A 23106-nucleotide genomic window follows, 5' to 3' on the forward strand; every position below is an offset into this window, starting at 1 on the left:
TAGTGATAATGACAACATGTTACCTATACTGTCCGGAAAGGTAATGGAAAGTAATCTTTCTTGGTGGCTGCATTAAGTTTCAAAAAATCCTGACATATCTTGATTTTTCCATTCTTCTTCAGTACCATCATGATTAACGACACCCATGCACTATGCGGAACAAGATAAATAAAACCCATGTCGAGAAGTTTATCCAATTCCTCTTTCACTAAAAGAGAATATTTTGGATTAAGCTGATGTTGTCTTTGATATAATACCCTCTTCCAAAATAATCTGGTCCTCACACCTGTCAACTGGAATTCCTTTCAAATCCACATACGACCACGCAAAGGCAGATTTGTGATGGACAAAAAATTGTTTCCAAGCATCCAATTCTGTACCTATAATACCGACATATATTTTAATTAGTTGTGGTAAATCGTTGGTGCCTAGGTTTATAGATTGACACACAAGGTCTTCAACAACCTCTGATTTAATTATCTTCTCTTGATCTCAATATCTTGTATTATCTGACATATAAGAACCATCCAAATCTTGTTCCAATGTGTTGACTCTATTGACTGTGGAATTGTTCATCCATTTGGCAATAGCATGATCTGAGTTAGTCGCATCCTCCTGATGCAATAAATATTCGCCGGGACCTCCACATTGGTAGACTCATGCCTTTACTGTTGAAGTATTTTGTCCTATCCCAAATAGTAGTGAACCAATTGCATCGTCATCTGCCTCAATTGATTGACTCTCGTTGTCTAATGTAAATTCTGATTCTGGCAATTGAGATTCTCCATGATATTGTACCGGATACATTTGTAGAACAATCTGGACTCGGCCTTTTCTAATTGTCAATGTGCCTCGACTCCAATTATTCTTAGCTTTGGCTTGATAAAGCTAAGGTCTGCCCAATAAAATGGGATACGATAAAGTCAAATGTTGTAATCGAAAGACGATATAGTCGATTTCATATGCAATACCGACAATCATAGTTTTAACACTCCGTAAGATACCCATTGGTTTAATCCGGCTATGATCTGCCATCTGTAATACCAATGTCATGGGTACTAAGTGTTCCAAATCTCAAGCATCCATTATATCAATGTTCATTAAATTGACACTGGAACCACCATCTACCTAAACACCCGAGATCATAACACCATCAATCGAAACATTGATGGTTGGTGCACCTGGGTCAAGGTTCAAACTGACTTCACAAACTTCTTTATTATGGTGCCTATGCCATGTTAACAATGAATTCAATGTAGAACGGTACTCTGGTGTGACCGCTAGAAGTTGCTTCATAGAAATAGAAGGTCGAATAGCATCCAGATCCTTCAAAATATCATAGGATTTCATATTTAGGATAATTTTCAATGCCCTCTTTTTTTTCATTGGTTTGAGTTTAACTCCGTGAAGTAAGATATTCTTCCGCCCTAGACTCGGAATCAGAACAGCAGTCGGAGCTTCCTTGAAATTCTCACCTCCGAGAGGATCTTTCAATGAATAGGATGTTTCTCAAAACTGCGTAGAAATCGAAACTGGTTAGAATGGAACCGAAGCCTCCATAATTGGAACCTCATTGGGTTGTACCACCGAGTCAGGTCTCATACTGGGTACGAAGCCCGTAACAGGACCTGGATTGGATGGTCCCCTAATTGGGTCAAATTGGTCTTTCGCATCGGGATTACCCAAATGTTGAATTGGTCCTTTTCTCTTTTGCTGACTCTGGATAAGAACGGCTTGGACACATTCCACTCAATTTATCAGAGAATCTTGAGGACCTCGATTTATCTCCTCAATTTTTCCTTGGCTTTGGATCTGTTGATCCTGATTATTGAAATTGAACGGAGCATTACATTGCTGATACGTATGCCCCTACTACTTGCAATTTCCACAAATTGACACATAATCGTCACTGGCTTTGGGATTGGGACATTTATTGGCATAATGACCAATTTATCTGCAATAGAAACAACGAAGTGGTCTTCTTGTACCCCCATCAGGCATATTGGGTGTCTCCACCGGTATATACCTACTAGACTTGTTCCATGTAGGGTTAGAAAATGATCCTGGTTGTCCCGTTGGTATTGAAGGAACTTGATTTGATGACATCGGTGGAACATATTGCTGATACCTCTACTGCTCCTTACCGTAGTTCTGGGGATTCGATGTAGACCTCTGATTAAAATTGAAACTTTGAAAGTTATTGAATGCTCGATTTTGTCAATTAAATCGATTTTCATTCTATCCAAACGTATTTTCCATTTGTACTTGATTGACGTCCCACTGGGTTGGTGGAATCATGGTCTGATTACTAAATTGTTGTTGTTGTCTTTGCCAATTCCAACAATTTGTTGTTAGGTGCTTTCCTCTACAAAATGTACATTGATCCATTATTTGTGAGGGTGAGGGGCATTTTGTTATAGAATGACTGTGGCCCTTACAATTACTACACCATACATTGGTCCTAGTATTGGTAGGCTTTTGCCTCTTCTCCTTATCTTTGGCCATATTGATGGCCATTTCCTCCATTTTCTTTGTCAAATTCAATAACAAGGTTTCATTGGAATCTTTTAGGGTTGGCATTATTGATATCTCTATCGTAGTTAATGCTTATTGTTGATACGAAAAATATAGAACATATGCTATTATTATATTCAGTGGTATAGCTTGCAATGAGGTGACATTAACTGGCCCCTGAATATTGGTATTGGAATTGACCCCTGTTTCTAACATCCGTGGATAACTACCTACTGATTCGTTCCAAGTCGGATTTTGATATTTACCTTGAATTGGAATCATTGTGGCTCCCACAGTTAAAAACTAATCATAATGGCATTCCTCCCAAACCTTGGCTCTATTAAGGGATGCAGCCACCGTAACGGTTTGAGCTTCCTTTACAAACATTTTTAACTCTGATGGGTGCAAACCATTGATTAATATGGATAAGATAAATGCCTCCGGTATTTGGTGATTCGGCCACTTACTGAGTATATCAGCCACTCGGCCATAGTACGATTCCATTGCCTCTCCTATAATTATTTTGCTGTTCATTAACCTCTCTCAAAGGCAGTCCTCAAAACCAATTGGCCGAAAATGAGATAAAAATGCATTCTTCAATGCTTCCCAATTCGAAAATTGATCCACTAGTTGGCGGTTGTACCATTCAAATGTCGTGTCTTTTAAGGTCGTTGGCAGCCATCACAACCAAATATCTTCAGTTCTGCCATTATTAGCTACACATGCTGTAAGAAACTGAGACAAATGTTGATCAGGATCTGCACCAAAAAATCCCCGAAAAGTAATTAGTGGCACAAAACTAGTCGTATGATTACCTACTATACCCATTTGTACTGCAATCGAAACAGCTAGTCCTCCTGACGCCATTGAATTTCTTGTTCTGCTAAACTCCATTTTAAAATAATCTCTACTTTTTCTTATTCTAATTTTTGAGCTCTCAGTGCTCCTCGATTTACTATCATTTTCTACAATTAGTTTTATTGGTTGAATTACAAGTGAAAACGTTAGATTTTAAAATACAATATAGTTATCTTTATTTGCGACCAATTTGTGCCAATCTGAAGAGCCACTATTGCTCATTTCAGCGGTACCCTTTACTGAAAAAATATCCAATGGAGTACCAAATTCTTCTACGCCTCCTTCTCTTTCAGTTAACGGCCTCAAGATTTCCATTGAAATGTTAACAAAATTTCCTGCGAGTGTTCTTGGCAGTTTTTCTAATGGTACATATGACTGCAGAATTAATAGTCTGTCCAATTCGTGATATGTTCGAATGCGCCAACAAGCTTACAACCATGTTTTAATCCAATTCTGTCAATGCTTCCTTTTAAGATTACATTCTTGCTCCTCTCTAAGCAAGTTCCTTCCTTGTGCTCTTCCTTGTCTTTCTCTCAATTGATTTATTTTCCTCGATGCAATGCTCTCCTTCTTATTAACCATAATCTTGCTTCAAACACTACTGAAATTGTCTTCCATTACCAATTTTCTCACATGTTTGGTAATTAATTCCTAACACTCAAAGCTATTATTACTCCCCAGCAGTGGCGTCAAAATATGGTTGCTTTTTTTACTTATTCCAAATTAATCTAATGGGAATAAATCCGTATAGGAAAGATTCGAACACGAGGAATGAGTAGTAGCTTAAGCGTTCACGTTAGGATCATACAATCAATTACCTCTTGAATATATCGTCTCTATTTTTAATATCTGAACACACAAAGAAACTATAATCTCCTCCTTCACCTTATCGGTCTCTTCCTTACAATAATTTAGTCACATCAATAACTGCTATTTCTACTAATATATTCACCCTCATAATCTCCAACTGTAATATTGTGCCCTCACAGCTTTTAGCACACAATTATCCTCATTCCAATCACTGGAATTCTTCACATAGAACTGCCATTCATATTACAATGTTTCACACAAACATAGACTCATTCTCTCTGCTGAATTACAATCAAATTTTAGCATTCAATCTTTCTTCTTCTCAAATAATACCAATCACATTTCCATTCTATAATTCACTTCATAATATTCAAAAACTCTCAATCCTCTTATTCCAAGAAAATAACAAACAAAAGAAAAGAGGTAGCATCTAGCTTATCCCAGCTCACAACTATCACAGCGATGGCACCTTAATTAACTTCTATAACTCCTATATACTTTCCCCTGATTCTCCAAATTCTAACCGTAATTCTCAAATTAACTGCTTTTAAGAACTAAATCACTCATCCGTCCTCCTGAATTTCCTATTATATAGACTATTAATATATTTTACCAATATCTTTCAAAAACGAATTAATATCTATTCTACATATGGATTTTATAATCTTCTTCAACCATTACCTATTCTAAAACAACCATGATCTTTTATTTCTATGGATTTCATTATAAATCTTCTAATCTCAAAATTGTGTGATTTTATATTTGTGATAGTAGATGATTTTATGAAAATAGCACATTTTGTATCATGTACAAAATCTATCACATGCAAAGAAACCGCCAAGCTTTTCCTTGACAATATTTATCAATATTATGGATCGTCGAAAGATATTATATTAGATAAGAAGACTCAATTTATATCAAGATTTTGAAGAACTCTTTTTAAGATTTTAAAGGTGGATATAAAGCTTTCTTTGGCCTTTCATCCTCAAACAAATAGACAGACAGAGCATATAAATTAAGTTTTAGAATAATACTTAAGGTGTACCATCAATTATCAACAAGACAATTGAAGAACCCTCTTGCCATTGGCAGAGTTTGCTTATAATAATATAATGCATTCTTCTACAAAATAAATATCTTTCTTTGCCAATTATGGTTACCATCCACCACTTGATATTTTTGACTTTTCAAAAGTTGATAATCCTATGGCAAAAGGTTTGGCAAATCGTTTATCAAAGCTACATGCAACAATGAAGGTATAATTAAAGGAAGCTCAAGAATGCAAAAGATCAACGTGGATGCCTATCAAAAAGAACAACTATAATTCAATGTAGGTGACAAGGTATAGTTGCTTTATTGTAATATCAAGACTACTCATCATTGTGATAAATTAAACTATTGTAAGCTTGAATTTTTCTATTTTTAGATAAATTAATCTAATTACTTATCAATTATATCTACTAGAGGCAATAAAGATCCACCTTATTTTCTATTTATCTCTTCTTGAACCATACAAGACTATGAACATACCAAAAAGAAGAAAAGCTCAACTTCTTCCTATAGAAATAGACAATAATGAAGAATTTGAAATAGAAGAAATTCTAGACTCAAGGTGGCGCCATAATAAATTAGAATATCTTGTCCATTGACATGGATATGATATTAGTAAATACACATAGAAGCTAATAAAGAATCTTCAAAATATAGCAAAGGTAGTAGAGATTTTTCATCGGTGACATCTATTCTAAATTAAGATAAAGAATAGTAAATTTTTGTAATAAAAGAAAGAAGGTCCAAAAAATATTACATTCTATTTTTATCTTTCTTTGTATCTTTTGTGTATTTGTGATGCTAAAGAGATGGAGAACCAACAACCAGCGGATTCAGGTCAAGAGCTTTCATTTGCAGACTTATTAGATGAGATATTGTAATTGTCATAACCTTTAAGATGATGAAATTGAGATGAAGATCCTTAAGAACAACATGACTTTCCTCGAATAGATGGTAAGATACAATGTGTTGGATATCACGACCTTCAAAGAGACTTCCGATGTTTGGTGATTTTATTAGAGGTAGGAATAATTTTTTATGGTGTTTCAAATGTTTTATTTGAAAAAATTTATAAAAGCCTCAAAAATAATCAATTAATAGGATGGTCTTTTTGCCTTGGTATGGGACACTATCAATGATTAAGACGGCCTATCAATTATCTTCAAAGAGAACAAAGATTGGAGTATGTGACAAATATAATTTGCCGCATCTTGGATTTTTTAAACATATGAAGACCACTCCTCATGGAACCTGTCTCTAGAAGGGAGAGATAATCTCACGGACATATACATATAAATTAATAATTATTTATATGATTTAATTAAAAATAAATAAAATTATGTTAATTCAATAATATCTTCTATAAAAACTTTTTAGAAGCTTCATAGACATTGCTTTGACTTTATAAGTATCTATAATTGAATTTTTAGGTTAGAAACGTCATCAATAAGTTGGCCATATATCACACATATTAGTAGCTTGAAGAACAAGCTAGATATATGGTCTACATGTAAAAAACTTGCTTTGTAAGCTAAAGCATGTGTCCTATAAAGTCAATACATATTAGAAGTCCTATAGAACATGGCCACATAGCTTCTAGTTAGATAGTATATATAGAGGCAAGAGTGAAGCCTTCTTTATTCTTATTAACTCCTTTCTTGCTTCTAGTCTAGATTTAAGAGTCTCTAGTTTCCTTATCTTTTGACAATAGCCATTTCAATTTTCTTTTAATATATATACTATTTTATTACTATTTTTTCACTTTTCTTTTAACACAAATTTTCTAAATTTATGCATCTTCTTTCAATTTATATCTTTGACAAAGTCTCAATCTTTTTTATTGCATTTTTCAAATTTATTTTTGGCTCTTATGTATATTTATTAATATCATATCTGAGTTAATGAATAAGATATTTCAACTTATTTTGGAACCACCTTAAATCTAAAACTTCTTCCATCTTAAACTCTTGATTATTATCTACTTCTATAAAAGAAGGTGGCATTTGTCTTCTTTCCAAGATATTTAATATCTTATATGGCTCAAAAAAAAATATGTGAAATATAGAATAGATCTTCATAGATTCTAATAGATATAACCAATAAGCAATAGGATTGACTTATTTACAAAAAAAAAAAGATCTAAGCTTATAATAATCCAACTTGTCACAAAGACAAGTAGTCTTAATATTGTTATAAAATAGCCATACCTTATGATCCACATTGAATTATAATTATTCTTTGTAATAGGCGTCTGTATTGATCTTTTGTCATTCTTGAGTTTTTTTTTTAACTACGCCTTCATTATTGCATGTAACTCTGATAAATAATTTATCAAATCATCTCCCACAAAATTATAAACTTTTGAAAAATCAAAATTATTAAATCATGGATGATAATTATAATTGATAAAGAAAGATATTTATAGAATAGAAGAATATAGCAAATTATTAACTATAAACTTTGCTAATAGCAAAAGAATTGTCCAATCATCTTGATGATAGTTGATGATATACCTTAAATATTACTCAAGAACTTGATTCACTCATTCTATTTGTCCATCATTTTGAAGATGAAAGCCAAAAAATACTTTATATCTACCAATAAAATCTTAAAAAAATATTCTCTAAAATCTTAATACAAATTGAATCCTTCTATCCAATATAATATCCTTGGACAATCTATAATAGTGATAGATATTTTCAAGAAAAAACTTAGCCATTTCTTTACATATGATAGATTTATACATATTACAAAATGAATCATCTTGATAAAATGATCTACTATCATGAATATAGAATCATACAAATGTGAAACTAGAAGATCCATGATAAAATCCATAGAAACAAAAGATCATAGTTGTCCCAAAACAAATAACAGCTGAAAAAGTCTATAAGATCAATGACAAGGAGTTTTGAATCTTCAACAAATATTACATGATTATACAAAGTCTTTGCATACCTTCCACATTTGAGGCCACTAAAAATCACTAGATATTAGCTTTAAAGTCTTACTATATCCAAAATGTCCAATTATTGGAAAGTCATGACAAGCTTGAAAAATATGTAATTATGCTTTATTATTTGGAATATATAATTACCTCTTAAAATATACTAGATTATTCTTAACCTCGAATTTAAAAATATCATGAGGCTTAGAAAGTTTATTCTTAATATCATAAATAAGAGGATCAAAGGACATACTTAATTAAACTTACTTGAGAAAAGTTGAATCAACAATCAATGTTGAACATATTACTTAAAAGTGAAAATACTTTAGCTTCAAGAAAATTGTTCTTTGTTGATCAAAAGATGCATCTCATTCTTTTAGTATAAGATGAGAAGAACTAATAAATCTTATTATTTTTTAAGTCAATAAATAAACTTGAAAATAAATCTTAATAAAGACATGCTCCAATAGGCTTTGCAATAATTCAAAATACATGCCGACATGAAATACTTAAGGTTCTTGTAATCGATATATACAATAATTAGACTTCAAGTACCTTCCAAATAATGATGTTATTCTTGAAATAAATCAAGGATTGCAAAAAGTTCTTTATCATAGATCTTGTATTTAATCTTGGCTTCTAAAAATTTTTTAGAATAGAAAGTTATTTAGTAGAGCTTGTTATTTGCTCCTATTTGTGATAAAATCACATCCATAGCAAATTTTGATGCATTTGTTTCCATAAAAAATACTTTAAAAAAGTCTACATAATACAAGATTGGTACAAAAATAAATGAAAATTTTAAGGCTTCAAAAGATGCTTTAACTTCTTTGTTTTATTCAAGTTTTTCTTTACATGACAAAAAAATAAAAAGAGTCATAACTTGAAAAAAGTTCTTAATGAAGATCTTGTAATAATTGGCAAATCTCAAAAAATATAGCACATCTTTAATTATTTTTGATATTTTTCAATCTATGATAATTTGGATCTTCATAAGATCCATTATAAGACAATCATTTGAAATAATGTATACTACAAAGTCAACTTGAGTAATATAAAATACATATTTTTTCATCTTAATGTATAATCCCGCATCTTTTAGTTTTTGTACATGATGAGCATGAACTTCATGCTCTTCTATATTCTTTGAGTAGATTAAGATATTGTCTAAATAATACATATTAAATCATTAAAAAACTCACAAAAGATAACATTTATTAAATATTAAAAAGTAGCTAATGCATTTGTGAATCCAAAAAATATGACATTATATTTGAAATATCCATACTTAGTTTAAAATATAATTTTTCATTCATCTCTTTTTTAATGAATACTAGATTATATGTTCCTTATAGATTTATTTTTCTATAGATCCTTATTTGATTGAATTGATCAAAAAGTCCTAAAATTAAAGGTAAAGGATACCTATTTTTAATGGTGATCTTATTGAATCCTTGGTAGTTTATACACATCCACAAGGATCCATCTTTTTTCTTCATAAATAAGATAGGAGCCTTGGATGGAGATTTAAAATAGCATATGAAGTTCTTAACCAAATATTTGTAAATGTATTCCTTGAGTGCAACCAATTTCTTTTATGATAGGCTATTGATTAGTTCGAATAATGGTTGAACTTTTTCTTGAAGATTGATAGTACAATCATAAAAATAATACTTTCAAAAAATATTTATATTATTTTTTTCAAAAATATCTTAATTATCTTGATATTAGCTTAAAATAGAACTTAAGATCTTTTTTCTATCTACAATAGATATGGCATATATAGCAAAATTTGACTCTTTTTTGCAACATGTATAAAAGCTCTTATACTTATTAATAATGATTTGGATATATTGGTTTAATATATTTTTACTTGCCTAGCAGAATCTTTGATTAAACTATAAAAAAACTCAAGGTTGCAAGAAATCTAATCTATTTGAGGGTTATACTTATTTAGTCACAATAATCCTAAAATGACTAGATAAGAAGGACATCTAATTACATTAAATATTACTAAACTATTATGACCACTAGTTACTACATCTAAAGGAATTGTTTCATATATAACATCTTCAAAAGACAACAAACAACCATCTATTACTTCTACATACACAAATTTGGTTTTTTAAACTAAAGATATATCTTATTTTTTAATAAAATCTTTGTCTACAAAACAAGCTAAGGATCTTGAATCTAATAAAGCTAAGACTTTGTGATTTTTTAATCTTAAATAAACTTTTATTGTAAAACAAAATGAAAGATCTAAGAAGAAAAGATGACTTTTACTAGGTATTATGCAAGATTCTAGCTACATCATCCCTATTATAGTTAAAGAAATTTGTTTATCAACACCTTGTCTTCTTTGGTAACCATACTCTTTATTTTGTGATTGTGCTATTTCTTTATGCAATATTGAATACTATGCTTGAATTCTCCATAATACATGTACAAATTTTTTACATGATGACAAGTCTTTTCTTGTTCAATAAGAGGTTTAAAAGGTACTATGTCAATTTGCATAGGCTTTGGCCTCGATGGATAAGCTTCCAAAAACTTAGAAAGTATTACTATAACTTGATTTGTACTTCTTCAACCAATCTTTATTCTTAGCATCTTTCAAAGAATTGATTGTTGCATGTAATGGCTTAAGCAATATATTGCTAGAATAAATCTACTCTCAATATTATCAATAATAAATCTTTGATATTATCTTTTAATTGATATCAAAATTAATTAATAAAGGCTTTTTTATTTCAATCTATGTCACAAATAAGATTTTGGAATTCAATAGCATATATGGTGGTTGAATATGATGCTTGTTATAATAATATGAATTTTATCTCTACTACTTTTTTTAATTATTTTTTAAAAATTTAGTAATAAGTAATTTCAAGAATGAATTCAAATCATAGAATAGTTATAAATTTTTTTCCATCAAAAATATAAATTAAGATTATTACAATAATCCATTTAATTTTAAAATAAAATAAAAATAATAAATTAGCTTTCTTGTCAAACTGTCAAAGACATGAACTTCAAAGAATCAAAAGGTCAACATACTCTTGTGTCACTCAAAAAGACTAAAAAATCACTCAAAGATGATATAATATTAAATTAAAATGATTTTTTTTGAAAGTCAAGAAGATTAGGAAGTCTTGAAATAAGATTAAAGACTAAAAAGGTATTAACAAGAGTAAAGAAGACTTTATTCTTGTCTCCATATATACTCTCTAACTGAGAGGTACATGGCAACATTCTATAAGATCTCTAATACTTGTTGACTATGCTAGATATATGTCTTAACTTATAAGGCAAGTTATCTATATGTGTACCACATAATTGACTTACTCTACAAGCAATTAATATGTGTAACACGTTGTGATGTAACATGGCTAATGAATTAAAATATATATATATATATATATATATATATATATATTATAGAATATATTATTTTAAAATATTATAAAAAATTATCTTTAAAATATAGATAATAGTCAAAAAGATAATAAAATTAAAAAGTGCTAATGCTATTTTTTTTACAAAATAAGATTCTACTTTCTTTATAGGGCCATAAATAAGATAAAATAAAGGATATTAGAAAATTAAATAATATAAAAACATATAAGAGGGAATTAAGAATAGATTTTAGCAAAATTTACCTTAAGAAGCAAAGAATTGATATCCAAAGAAGACCAGTTGTCAATTTGGATTGAAATTAAATCTTGAGACAAAAAATCACATAGCAATGGTGACTCTAGGATTCTTAGATAGATTAAAGTGTGGAAATTAAGAGAAAACTTGAGAAGAGATTTTTAGGCATTAGTTTTGTGTTATTTGAATTAATATTAAAATTTTAAAGGATTTTTAAAATTAGTGATATTCTTGAAGAGATGAAGATTTGAAAAATAAAAATATATTTATAAATTTGAGGATTTCTTGAGTTTTGTGGTATATATGTAAGTAAAATTTGAGAAATGTCTTGGTGTACTAGTTGTAAGTGTGTATGAAAATTTTTAAGTTAATCAAACTATTAAATTAAAATATATAAAGATTTTTATGGATTAAGATTTCAAAAATTGGAATTTGAAGGTCAACAAGTGTTTCTAAGATCTTCAGCAATTAGTCAATTAGATTGAAGTAAAAGTTTTTTATATGGATATTAGACTTAATTTCCAATGTTTGGATGAAATTTGAGAGCAATTTTTTAGTTCAAGAAGGAAATATTGATGTTGGAAGTTTAGTATTTAGGTTGAAGTAGAACAATGTCCAACATCCAATTGGATTATCTTGTATTTCTTTCAATTGATAAGTATGATCAATTTCATTTTTTTTTGTTTGTTTCTAACTAAGACATTAAAAAGTGTGCAAATTTTGAATTGATATCAATGGTTTGATCATTAATTGTTGATGTTTTATAATGCTATAGGATTTGTTAAGAATTTTTTTAAGATCTAGGATTTGATTAGGGTTTGATTAAGAACTTGTCTAAGACTTATGATTTCATTATGATTTCATTAGAATTTGACATATTATTTGGTTAAGATTCAATTAGAATTTTAATTATAATTTCTATTTTTAGTATTTTTTAAGGATTCTTTTTATTTCTTTTATGACTTCTTTTAAATTTATTTTGATTGGTTTTATTAAAAATTACTTGAAGATTATTTAAGGCTTTATTAGATTTGGTAGAATTATTATTATATTTTTTACTTATCTTCCACAACTAGATACCTAGTGCATTTTTAAGCAAGAATACATATAATACAACAACGTCGCTAATTATTTGACTAGATTTTTAGCCTACTAATTATCTACAAACTCATATAAAGTCAAAGCAATATCTATAAAGCTTCTAAGAAGCTTTTTTAGAAGATATTATAAAATTTATTTATTTTTAACAACTTCTACTTAATTATATAGGTTATGATTGAAATAAATACGTATATCCATGACAATCACATGCTTTGAAGTTGTTCTTTATTGCTTGTGAAGTATCTTTAGAATCATGGTTTTTTAAAATAATTTTTATAAATTCATCTTTTATAGCTATCACAATTAGTACCTAGGCCTTGAACTTCTAGATCTTGAATTTCTCAATCCTAAATGTTGATGCTACAAAGATGGTGGGAAATGATGATGGTACCATCTTCTTCTCTATTAAGTCTCACAAGTTTTTCTTCTTCAATATCATTCTCATCTTCTGTTTCTATACATTGTAGTTTTTTACACCTTCCAATTTGTTGTTTTTGCCAATCGTAATCATAGAAGACTATTTACTTATCATCATAAACTACATAATATGAGAAGAAAGTAGAAAATTGTAAGCCTTGAAAGTGATGTTTCACAAATAGAATTCATTACTATAAGCTTATTTTAATAAGTACAATAAATTTAATCTATGAGCAACACTTAAAAATAAATGTTGGAATTCTAACACCACTTTGATACCATGTTAAATAATCAATTTCATATCCTTTATTAAAAATATTGAATAACTTTAAGTACATGTGAGTATAACTATTACAAGGCTTTGGAGAATCAAACAACATTACTTGTTATTTCCAAATTTTGTAGTTTGTTTGTCCACAAAATATATGACGATCTTTAGGTGATGTTCTTAAGTTGATGTCATAGTAATTATTAGCAAGATATTTTGAGGCGTTATTTCAATAAGATCAACTATTTCTTTTAAGGATTTATTTCCAACTTAAGACACATGAATTTTATACATTCTATTCTCATTTATTTAACACCAACATCCTTAAAGTCGATCAAGATTGCTGAAAGTAAATTAGAATTTTAAAAAGAAACTTTTTCTATCTTGGCATTTTAAATATATCCGATTAAATATTAATCTTAAGATTTTGTTTAATTTATTATTATTTTCTAAAAAAATTAACAAATTAAAAAACTTCTTTTATAACAACTTTAAAGAGATTTAGTTGTTTCCAACATTCTACAACACCAAAGATTTTTTTTTGAGGTATAATATTTCTTTAAAAAATCAATCAACTTGCAATATGAAGCATTTAAAATCTTCTTAAAATTATACTTTTATTATTTTATTTTAAACAAACTATGTTTTAAGCAAGTAGAAATGTATACAGCTCCATTTTCAAACTAAAATTCACGTCTCTAATTATCAGCTACTTAACAAACCAGCTTCCTTGGTTATAAAAAACACGACAATTTTGATGAAATCCACCGAAAGAAGAAAAAAATAAAAAATTAACAGAAACCATCATCTGGTCCTTCAGCAAAGAGGATAATACTCCATAAAAGTGGATGTGCATTTGATCAGACACATAAAGAACAACACAGGAACAGTGAACAGCGCAGTTCTCGAAGTCATGAAAATTATGTTTTATTCACACACATACACACACACACACACACGATCCCATGTAATAATATACAAACCAACAAACTGGCAGCACCAGCATTTGTGGTATCGAAGGAAGAGAAACGCGGCGCTGATCCACCTCCTTCTCCTCTTTCCGACCCCATCACGACTCCCCACGATCTATCGATAGATCGATCATCATCCCTCGCACCAGATCTGTGCCCAGATCCATCATCATCTTCATCATCCCTCCGCAGTCCCCATCTCGGTGCTGATGCTGCTGTTGTTGCTGACATGCTACATACAGTCCCAACTCCGACACCACCCTTTTCTGCGTGAACACATCTCTCGGTTGCAGTGCTTTGCATTGGTGGTGGTAGTGCTTTCAGGTTTGTGCTATCACTCTCTGTTCCGGCCGCCATTGTATCGACGATGGCTAGTTGGATCGATGCCACGAAATGGTGAAGAGTTAGGGGAGGGTATGGGTGTGTAGGTGATTGTAAGCTTGATGGTCACGCTGAAGTGAAGCGTGTCGACCAGGGTTGATGGGTTGATTTGGAGAAAGACGCTGGATTGCGGAGAGTCGATGGTTAATGGCGGATTCTGGGTAATATGTCGATCCAGTTCCAGATTGGGTGATGCTTGCAGTGCGTTTTGTCCAATTCGGGACAGCTTCAACGTCGGCATTGTTTTTGTTTTTTGTTTTTTTTTGTTTTTTTTTTTTCAATCTCTTGATACAACTAGGGAGTCTGAGGACGATGTTATGGTTTCTTTTGTAGCGCACCCTGTCGGAAACATCGTCCTTGTTAAGGCAGGAAGGTAAGGTCTGGGCAGTCATGAGGACAACTCGTCCAATTCACGGAGCAGTCTCGGCGCCTCACGCTGTCAATGTTCAAATGAATCTCATGCTTCGCATCATGCACTTGTGCAGATAGATCATAGTCATCGCGGTCTACAGGAAACGAAATCCCCAACCGGAAGAAATTCAGTTCACCACGCTCACTTGTCCCTCCAAAACAGAGTGATTGAGGATGCTCCAAGTGAACACATCTCGCAATTGGAGACCAGAAAAATGAAGTCCACAATCTTCCCCGTCCCGCTCGTCACAGACAACTCTGGCAACGCTGCAGGTTCACACCTCGCCTTCGTCCAACTTGTGTTTGTTTCATAATTCCGATGGTCTTTCCCATGGCAACCAGTTTCTCGAGAAGCACCAAATCCAGCTGCAACTTAGCATTTCCATCCAACAGACACAACTACATTTCCAGGAGCTGGATTCACGTCGCAATTCTGATTAACTTGACATCTCTTTAATCTACTTGTAAATACTCAACTATGCTTCTTGTCTACTATATATATAGACCCATGCTTTTACTGAATAAACCCATGCTTTTACTAAATAGACCACTCTTGATGAAGAATATGGTAATAATGAATGTGGTTAGATTTTATTTGTTGTAGATCCAATAGTAGAGAAATGAATCTAGAGGTCATTTATTTATTTATTTATTTATTTATTTTCATGATGGTTAGAATGAATAGATTTAGTATAAACTTGGGTCTATTTAATATTTTCCTATACATATATATATATATATATACATAATATATTGTAGTCACTCCATTGCACATCATTTTGAAATAACCTAATTTTGTATTTTTGAAAATAAGTTTATATTAAAGACATGTGCAATTAACAATCCTAATTTGCATAACATTTGGATAAGTCATTTTTAAAATTTAACTTTTGATATTATCAATATTTGATTATTTATAAAACAATTGGGCCATAAATCTTTTGGCATCTTTTAATTTTTTTTTATTAATAGAGTTGTATTTTAAGGGTCTCTAGAAGTCTTTAGCATTTTTGAAAAAACATTTATGAAATTCTAAAATGATTTATAGTCTCATAAAAGTTTTGTAGAAAATCTTATAGTCACCTAAAGCTTGTTAAACCTTCTATTATTACTTGTAAACTTTTGTAGTTTTTATAAGTTTTTTATAGAAGATCTTTCAGATCTTTAAAGTATTTTATAACTTTGAATATAACTTTCTTTGTAAAAAAAATTTGTAGGAGTTAGATGTCATAATATATATAAAAGAGTAAGACAAAAGTTGCATTAAATATGTATTTGTAAATTTTGTAGGAATTCAAATGTTGTCTTATTTCTATTCTTGTACTTTATTTTTAACCTAATATTGTTTTTTATTCTTCTCATATTTTGAATCATTTTGTAATTTCTTAAATTTTTTAATACCAACCATATTCTTTTAAAGATTATATTTAATATTTGAAGGATATTATTTTATTGTAAAGACTTCTATATAGTAGAAAAGATTTTACTAACTATAATTTGTAGTTTAACAATTAGAAAAAAAAGAAAAGAAAAAACTTAGCTTTGAAATCTTAAGATTTTAAAAAGAAATTTTTGAGTGAGATACTAAAATTACAAAAATAAGATCTAGCTTATAAATAATAAGAGTCTATTCATACTTTTTAATTTATGTCCTTTTTTTTCATGCAAATTTTAATAGATAGCATCTTTTAAGAACTATTTTGTCAAGATCATTTGTATCATATAATCTTTTAGTTTTCTATTCATGTAATTATTCTGATTTATAAGGATATCATTGACAAAAATTTGTACCTTCATTGATATGTTGGTTAACTTAAATTTGATTTTTTTTATTATATATGTATATCTACTCTATAAATAAATATTTTATCTAATTTATTGATAATTTAATTAACTTTAATTCAAATTAATAGTAGATCACTATTCTTTGAAATAAAAAATTTATATTTCAACTTCAAGATTAAGATATAAAAATAAATAAATTTTTATTAGAAATAAAGATTCAAGAAAAATACCAAATTAAATATTAATTATTCTAATTTAATAAAAAATTAACTTATTTTTATATTTTTTTCGAAATACCTTAAAATTAAATATTATTTTAATATTATTTTAATTTAGAAATATTATAATTAAAATATTATTTTTTTTAAATAATAAATTTATGCAAAAAAATATTAAGTATTTTTTATAGCCCAATTTTGGGCAAGTATTTGATAAAAGATATTTATTCTTATAGAAAAAACTAAGTTTATTATTCAATGTATATATATATATATATATATATATATATATATATATATATATATATATATATATAACTATTTTAATTCTAATTTTTTTTTGTAGACAACTTCATATAAGAAATAGAATAGTGTCCCATACCAAGGCGAGAAGACCACTCAGTTATTTGATCATTGTTAAGGCGTTCGTAACTTCTTTCGAATAGAATATTTGAAACACCATCAGGAGTTGTTCCTATCTCTAGCAAAATCACCAAACATCGGGAGTCCCTTCCCAAATCGTGATACCAAACGCGTTGTATCTCACCATCTATTCGAGGAAGAACATGTCATTCTTGAAGATCTTCATCTCGATTGCGTCGTCTTGAAGGTTGTGACAATCATAATGTCTCATCCGGCAGGTCAGCAAATAAAGGCTCTTGAGTTGAATCCGCTGGTTGTTGGTTCTCCATCTCCTGAGCGCCACTACTACAACAAAGCTATGAACAAGAATTGAAAGTAGAATGTTATCTTGCTTAAATGTTGTTTCTTTTATAAAGAAGGTTTTCATCTTGATTTTGATGGATGTCGTCGATGAAAAGCCTCCACCGCTTTTGCTGCATTTGCAAGATTCTTAATTGGCTCCCATACGTGTTCACTAATACCATATCTACGCCAATGGACAAGATATTCTAATTTATTTCGGCGTCGCCTTGAATCTAAGACTTCTTCTATTTCAAACTCTTCATTATTTTCCACTTCTATAGGAAGAGGTAGAGCTTGTCGTCTTCTTGGTATGTCCACTGTCTTGTATAGTTCAAGAAGAGACACGTGGAATACTAGATGGATTTTTATTGACTCCAGTAGATGTAAACGATATGCAACTGAATTGATTTGTGCAAAAATAGAAAATGGTCCCAGCCTTCGATAGTCCAACTTGTCACAAGGACGAGTGGTCTTGATATTGCGACGAAGTAGCCATATCTTATCACCCAAGATGAATGATGGTTGTTCCTTTCGGTAGACATTCGTATTGGCCTTTTGTTCTTCTTGAGCCTCTTTTAACTGTGCCTTCATCGTTGCATGTAGCTCTGATAAATGAATTGCCAAATCTTTTGCAGTAGGATTATCAACTTTTGAAAAGTCAAAAGTATCAAGTCGTGGATGATAACCATAATTAGCAAAGAAAGGTGTTTGTTTTGTAGAAGAATGTACCGTGTTATTGTAAGCAAACTCTGCCAATGGCAAAAGAGTTGTCCAATCATCTTGTTGGTAATTAATGGTACATCTTAAATATTGCTCCAAAACTTGATTAACACGCTCTGTTTGTCCATCAGTTTCAGGATGGAATGCCGAAGATAGTTTTATATCCACTTTAAGAATCTTGAAAAGAATTCACCAAAATCTTGATACAAATTGAGTTCCCTTATCTGATATAATATCCTTGGGTAATCCATGATAGCGAAAGATATTGTCAAGAAAGAGCTTAGCTATTTCTTCACCTGTGATAGTTTTTGTACATGGTACAAAATGTGCCATCTTGGTAAAACGATCTACTATGACAAAGATAGAGTCATAAGAATCTAAGATTGGAAGATCCGTGATGAAGTCCATAGAAACAAAAGATCATGGATGTTCTGGAATGGATAATAGCTGAAGAAGTCCAAAAGGTCGATGACGAGAAGTTTTCGATCTTGAACAAACTTCACATGATTGTACAAAATCTTTAACTGCCTTCCACATTTGAGGCCACCAGAAATCCCTAGATATCAGCTCTAAAGTCTTATTATATCCGAAATGTCCTGCTGCTGGGAAGTCGTGACGAGCTTGAAGAACACGTAAACGAGCTTCTCCTTCTGGAACTTATAGGCGTCCTTCGAAATAGAGTAGATTGTTCTTGAATTCAAATTTAGATGGATCATGAGATTTAGAAGAATTGTTCTTGATATCATGAATAAGAGGATCTGAAGACATACTTAACTGGACTTGCTTAAGGAAAGTTAAATCAACAATCAATGTTGATTTTATTGCTCGAAGATGAAATTGTTTCGGCTTCAAGAGAACCGTTCTTTGTTGTTCAAAAGCTGCATCTCCTTCTTTTGGTGCAAGATAAGAACATCTAGACAAGGCATCGGATAAACCTTGTTGTTTTTTTGGCCGATAAGTGATGATGAACTCGAATCTTGATAAAGACATGCTCCAACGAGCTTGGCGACGATTTAATACGCGTACTGACATAAAATATTCGAGGTTCTTGTGATCCGTATATACGGTGACTGGACTAGAAGCGCCTTCTAGATAATGATGCCATTCTTGAAAAGAATCCACAATTACAAGAAGTTCTTTGTCGTGGATCTCATAATTGATTTCTGCTACTGAGAATTTTCTTGAATGAAAGGCTACTGGATGAAGTTTGTCATCTGTTCCCATTTGTGATAAAACCGCACCTAGAGCAAAGTCCGATGCATCTATTTCTATAAAGAATGCTTTGAAAAAATCAACACGATATAAGATTGGTGCAGAAACAAACATTGTCTTCAAAGATTCAAAAGCAACTTCCGCTTCTTGATTCCATTGGAGTTTGTCTTTACAAGTCAAACGTATAAGAGGAGCTGCAACTCTAGAGAAGTCTTTGATGAAGATCCGATAGTAGTTGACAAATCCCAAAAAACATTGGACATCTCTTACCGTTTTTGGGATCTTCTAGTCTATAATAGTTTGAACTTTCTTAGGATCCATCATAAGTCCATCATTTGAAATGATGTAACCTAAGAAATCAACTTGAGTAGTGTGGAATACACACTTTTCTATCTTGGCATAGAGTCTTGCATCTCTTAATTTTTGTAACACATGACGAACATGAAGTTCATGTTCTTTTGGATTGTTAGAATAGATCAAGATGTCGTCTAGATAACATACCGCAAAATCGTCCAAAAACTCTCGAAAAACATCATTCATTAGATGTTGAAAAGCTGCTGGTGTATTTGTAAGTCCAAAAGGCATGACGTTGTATTCAAAATGTCTATACCTAGTTCGAAACGCAGTCTTCCATTCATCTCCTTCTTTGATGCGTACTAGATTGTATGCTCCTCGAAGATCTATTTTTGTATAGATCTTAGCTTGATTCAGCTGATCAAGAAGTCCGGATATTAAAGGTAGTAAATACCTGTTTTTGATGGTAATCTTATTGAGTCCTCGATAATCAACACACATCCACAATGATCCATCTTTTTTCTTCACAAATAGAATTGGAGCTCCTGCCGGAGATTTAGAATGGCATATGAAATTCTTGGCTAGATTTTCTTCAATATACTCCTTAAGTTCAGCCAACTCATTTTGTGATAAACTATAGATTGGTCCGAATGGCGGTTGTGCTCCTTCTTGAAGGTCAATTGAGCAATCATAGGGACGATGTTCCGAGAGTGTATCTGCATTCTTTTTTTCAAATACATCTTAAAATTCTTGATATTGGCTTGGAATGCTACTTGAAGTCTTTTCACTAGTAGAAACGGGTGTAGCATAAATAATGTATGGTGATTCTTTCATAGCAGCATGCAAGAAAGCTTTTGCACCTATAAATACGGGTTTAATTGAACTAGACTTATGACTTTCTACTTGCTTAACTACACTGTTAGTTATACTTTTAGAGAAAGTGAGAGTTCAAGAAATCTAGTCTATTTGAGGGTTGTATTTTTCTAACCATGATAAACCTAAAATGACTGGGTTAAAAGGAGATCTAATGATATTAAATACTACAAAACTATTATGACCATTGATTATTACTTCTATAGGAAGGGTTTCGTGAGTAATATCTCCAGAAGACAATGGACGACCATCTATGACTTCTACATGAACAGGTTTAGTTTTCTTTACTAAAGATATGCTATGTCTTTTAGTAAATTCTTCATCTAAAAAACACACCGAGGCTCCTGAATCTAACAAGGCAGAGACTTTGTAATGTTTAGGTCGTAAAATAACATTTAATGTAAAACAAGGAGAGGGCTCTGAGGAGAGAATAGGACCTTTATTAGAAGTTGTGCAAGGTTCCAGCCGCACGGTCCCTATTGTAGCTGAATAAACTCGTTTTCTGACATATTATCTTCTTTCACAGCCATACTCTTCATTTTGTGATTGCGTCGTTTCTTTGGACAATGTTGAGCATTGTGCTTTGGTTCTCCATAATATAAACATAATCCTTCTTGACGACGACGAGTCTTTTCTTGCTCAATAAGAGGTTTGAAACGTACTGCATCAATTTGCATATCTTCTACTTTCGAATGTATGTGTTGAAGAGGTGTTGGTGTTGCCATTGAATTATAGTAACGTTGAGGTCCGCTTGTACGGTTCTTAGATCGGAATTCAAAAAGATGATTGTCGCACTTCATAGCATAGTCAAATGCTTGACTCAATGTTTGAGGATCAGGTAAGTTGAGCATTAATTTTTTTACCTCATATTGTAATCCGTAGAGAAATTGGCTAATAAGTGCAGCATCATCCCACTTGATATCAGTTGCAAGTTGTCGAAATTGTGAAGCATATAACGTTACTGATCGATTGCCTTGTCGTACAATACGGATCTTATTGGTTGCAACACGAATTGCATCATGTTTTCCATACATAGATCGAAACTCCGCCAAAAAAGCCTCTAGATTATCCAATATTGGATCTCGTCTTTCAAGAAAAGATGAAAACCACGATAGTGCCGAACCTGAAAGAAGCGTACCAATGAATCTAACTTGTGATCCTGGAGTTGGATAGCTTTGGGGTTGAAGTTCAATTTCAAGTTGCACTTGCTTGATAAATCCTCGAAACTTGGATCTAGTACCATCAAACTTCTCGGATAGGGCAATTCTTGGTTCTCTAACATTTGAAGGGCGTTCCACCATAGGAGAAAGGACATGGTTTGGTGCAGATGTTGAAGCAGCTCCAACCATTTCTATATCTTCACTTCCTACCAATCTTGTTGCTCCTTGTGGTGGTAAATTGAGTTGATACATCGCAAGCATTAACTCCTTCAATTGCTCTTGCATTTGTGCCATTGCACTCTTCATTTCAAGAAGTTCTGCCATGATAATACTTAGAAGAGAGAAGATGTCTAATATCGCTCAAGACAAATAGAAGAGAGGACTTGCAGACAAAGAAAATACTAAGGAAAATATCAATTTAGAAGAGGGTAATCTGCAACTTCTAATACGCTTATATCTTATCAAGAAAAAGGGGTAATCCACTCTTAATCAAGATTAGACAAAGCTCTGATATTGTAGGTGTACTCTTGTCAATCTGTCAAGGACAAGAACTCGATGAAAAAATAATTCACATAAGTGAGCCTTCACTCAAAGAGAGGTAACAAAATATATATAAACAAGTATATATATTGAAAGAGAAACTGGAATGGCTATTGCCAAAAGACAAGAAAACTAGAGACCCTTGAAACTAGACTAGAAGCAAGAAAGGAGTTGACAAGAGTGAAGAAGCCTTCACTCTTGTCTCTATATATACTCT

At 31.3% G+C, this 23106-nt stretch overlaps 1 long non-coding RNA gene across 1 annotated transcript; it reads left to right on the top strand.

Moving 5' to 3' along the window:
* The first annotated feature begins 14748 nt into the window (after positions 1 to 14748).
* On the top strand, positions 14749 to 16219 carry LOC149986525 (uncharacterized). The gene is made up of 2 exons (XR_016500283.1): positions 14749 to 15132; positions 15457 to 16219. It is a non-coding gene; the product is annotated as an uncharacterized LOC149986525 (long non-coding RNA).
* Positions 16220 to 23106: the final 6887 nt, after the last annotated feature.

This window comes from Physcomitrium patens, chromosome 23 (assembly GCF_059467195.1).
Source record: "Physcomitrium patens ecotype Gransden chromosome 23, ASM5946719v1, whole genome shotgun sequence".
Taxonomy (NCBI): domain Eukaryota; kingdom Viridiplantae; phylum Streptophyta; class Bryopsida; order Funariales; family Funariaceae; genus Physcomitrium; species Physcomitrium patens.